This window comes from Pseudophryne corroboree, chromosome 5, assembly GCF_028390025.1.
Source record: "Pseudophryne corroboree isolate aPseCor3 chromosome 5, aPseCor3.hap2, whole genome shotgun sequence".
In the NCBI taxonomy this organism is placed as follows: Eukaryota; Metazoa; Chordata; class Amphibia; order Anura; family Myobatrachidae; genus Pseudophryne; species Pseudophryne corroboree.
Window position 1 is genome coordinate 595,499,216 of NC_086448.1, and position 3,821 is coordinate 595,503,036.

Below are 3,821 nucleotides of genomic sequence, written 5' to 3' on the forward strand. Positions count from 1 at the left end.
AGGCATCAACCTCCAAAGCTGGGGATTATGGGCTCAAGTCCCACCTGGGTCACTTCTCCTTAATTCTCATCTATTTCTTTGGAAGTCAGGATGACATTTACTCTTTGATCATTTTCGTACATAGCAATCATTAAGCCAATTTGGCCTAATTGCAAAGGTCCCATGCATATGAGTGAGGAATCTAAGTTAAGCAAAGATCGTGATCAATAATAGAGCACTGGCTCAAATAGTAATGTTTTGCTTTAACTATTTCACAACACTGAAAGCTTTTTTAAGCAAAGACTGGAAAGATCAGTGCCTTACTTAGAGAGAAAGTTTATTAACATGCCTCATTTTAAATGATATTCAGCTCTTCAAAAAAATTACATATTAGTTCTAACTGGGGTTTGTGGGTTCAAGTCCGACCTAGGTTGCTTCTCTTTAAGTCTCATCTACACCTTTGGAAATCCCATTGGAACTTTCAACCAATTTGGCATGAAGGCAATGATCTTATGCTTCTGACCAAAAATGTAAAATTTCCATAAAAGATAAACCGTTCCCAATTGCTTCAGACCAAAAAGATCAGTGCCTTACTTAGATAGAAAGTTTACTAACATACCTCATTTTAAATGATATTCAGCTTTTCAAAAAAATTACATATTAGCTCTAACTGCGGTTTGTGGGTTCAAGTCCCACCTGGGTTGCTTCTCTTTAAGTCTCATCTACACCTTTGGAAATCCCATTGGAACTTTCAGCCTATTTAGCATGAAGGCAATGATCTTATGCTTTTGACCAAAAATGTAAAATGTCCATAAAAGATAAACCGTTCACAATGGATAGAGAATCTTATTGATTTGACAACATGAAACATGCTAGGTCAGATATATTACAATTTCGATCTTTAGGTTACAAATATATGAAAGACAACAATAAGCTTTAAAAAAATGTACTCACAAAAACGATTCACATTACAGCTATTTGCAGCTAAGGCCCAGTGGCCTAATGGATAAGGCATCAGCCTCCGGAGCTGGGGATTGTGGGTTCAAGTCCCACCTGGGTCGGTTCTCTTTAATTCTCATTAATTTCTTTTGAAGTCAGGATGACATTTACTCTTCGAGCATTTTCGTACATAGCAATCATTAAGCGAATTTGGCCTGATTTTAAAGGACCTATGCATATGAGTGAGGAATCCATGATAAGCAAAGATTGTGATCAATAATAGAGCACTGGCTCCAATAGTAATGTTGTGCTTTCACTATGTCACAACACTGAAAGCTTTTTTAAGCAAAGACTGGAAAGATTAGTGCTTATTTAGAGAGAAAGTTTATTAATATGCCTCATTTTAAATGATATTCAGCTCTTCAAAAAAATTAAATATTAGTTCTAACTGGGGTTTGTGGGTTCAAGTCCGACCTAGGTTGCTTCTCTTTAAGTCTCATCTACACCTTTGGAAATCCCTTTGGAATTTTCAGCCTATTTGGCATGAAGGCAATGATCTTATGCTTCTGACCAAAAACGTAAAATTTCCATAAAAGATAAACCGTTCCCAATTGCTTCAGACCAAAAAGATCAGTGCCTTACTTAGATAGAAAGTTTACTAACATACCTCATTTTAAATGATATTCAGCTCTTCAAAAAAATTACATATTAGCTCTAACTGCGGTCTGTGGGTTCAAGTCCCACCTGGGTTGCTTCTCTTTAAGTCTCATCTACACCTTTGGAAATCCCATTGGAACTTTCAGCCTATTTAGCATGAAGGCAATGATCTTATGCTTCTGACCAAAAATGTAAAATGTCCATAAAAGATAAACCGTTCACAATGGATAGAGAATCTTATTGATTTGACAACATGAAACATGCTAGGTCAGATATATTACAATTTCCATCTTCAGGTTACAAATATATGAAAGACAACATTAAGCTTTAAAAAAAATGTACTCACAAAAAGGATTCACATTGTAGCTGTTTGCAGCTAAGGCCTAGTGGCCTAATGGATAAGGCATCAACCTCCAAAGCTGGGGATTGTGGGCTCAAGTCCCACCTGGGCCACTTCTCCTTAATTCTTATCTATTTCTTTGGAAGTCAGGATGACATTTACTCTTTAAACATTTTCGTACATAGCAATCATTAAGCCAATTTGGCCTAATTGCAAAGGTCCCATGCATATGAGTGAGAAATCTAAGTTAAGCAAAGATCATGATCAATAATAGAGCACTGGCTCTAATAGTAATGTTTTGCTTTAACTACAGATGTGTCCACTATTACCTTTCTGAAAACAGTGCCATGGTAGTAAATTTGACATGACATATATTCCTTGTGTGTTTGTGCCATCATATTGTGCCGTGACAATTCATAGTTTCACCACTCGGTGGCCAGTGCATTACGTAACATAGCTTTGCACTAACATTGCTGTTAAATAGACACTGTAATCAGTATGGCCAGCTTTAAAGTCTAATTGCTAATTGTGTAGGTGTGAAAATCTCAGTGTGAGAGGCCTTTGAAGTAGACTCCTTGGGGGGTACAGATTTTATCCTGGCTGGGGGATGTTATTATCAGTGAAGTGCGGTGGGCACATCCCTGCTTACTATACAGTATGTTGCTGAAAGCACAGAGGTGAATGAAGTCTAAAGTGAAATTAAATAATAAGTTAATAAAAACCTTAGTGCTATAGAGTAAAAGAACATATTATAAGATTTTGCAATGATAAAATATTTCCAAATAAAGGGCCTCATTACGAGTTGATCAGACGAAGCTGCTTTTTGCAGCCCGTGCGACCAACTAACATCCGCCTATGGGGTTGTTTTTTTTCCGATAGCAAGGCTTTGATCACTTGTGCAGGCCTGTTATGGTAAAAAATGTTGTGCAGTTTCTAAGTAGTTCTGGACTTAGGGGGTCATTACGACCCAACCGCAGCGTGTCGTCGTTTGCACAGCTGCAATCGGGTCCCTACTGTACATGCGCGACGGCCGCTATGCGCACGCACGGCCGTCACCAGGAAACGACGCTGGAACCGAAAAAAGCGATCGCTGCAACGATAGAACGAAGATTGACAGGAGGAGGGGGTACCTGGGCATCAACTCACCATTTGCAGCCGTTTTCGGGGAGTGGAAAGAAAAACGCAGACGTGGTGAGAGAAACGCAGGCGTGTCCAGGACGGGTGTTTGACGTCAGAGCCAGGACCGAACAGGCTGAAAACGTTGCAGCAGGTAAGTAAGTCACTGGCACCCCTGCGCTGAGGACACTGCCGGCACTGCCCACACTGCCGACACTGCCGGCACCCCTGCACTGGGGATGCAGCCAGCACTCCTGCACTGAGGACACCTCCTGCACTGCCGACACTGCCGGCACTTTTGCACCAAGGACACTTCCGACACTCCCACACTGCCGGCACCCCTGACTGCTGACACTGCTGGCACCCCTGCGCTGGGGATACTGCCAGCACTCCTGCACTGAAGACACCTCTTGCACCGAGGACACTTCTGGCACTTCCACACTGCCGTCACCCCTGAACTCCTGCACTAAGGACACCTCCAGTACTCCCGCACTGCCAACACTGCCGTCACCCCTGCACTGAGGACACCGCCGGCATTTCCCGCACTGCCGACACTCCTGCACGGGGTATACTGCCATCATTCCAGCACTGAGGACACCTCCTGCACTGCCGACACTGCCGGCACCCATGCACAGAGGACACTTCCAGCACTCCCACACTGCCGGACCCCTGAACTCCTGCAATGAGGACACCGACCGCACTGCCGGCACTCCTGCAATGAGGACACCTTTTGCACTGCCTACACCCCTGCCCTGCCGGCTAACCTATTGCTAGCACTCATGGACTGAGG

General features: G+C 42.9%; 1 non-coding gene across 1 annotated transcript; it reads left to right on the top strand.

Moving 5' to 3' along the window:
* Nucleotides 1–967: 967 nt before the first annotated feature.
* TRNAR-CCG (transfer RNA arginine (anticodon CCG)) lies at nt 968–1,040 on the top strand. The gene has a single exon. It is a non-coding gene; the product is annotated as a tRNA-Arg (tRNA).
* The last annotated feature ends 2,781 nt before the right edge of the window (nt 1,041–3,821 follow it).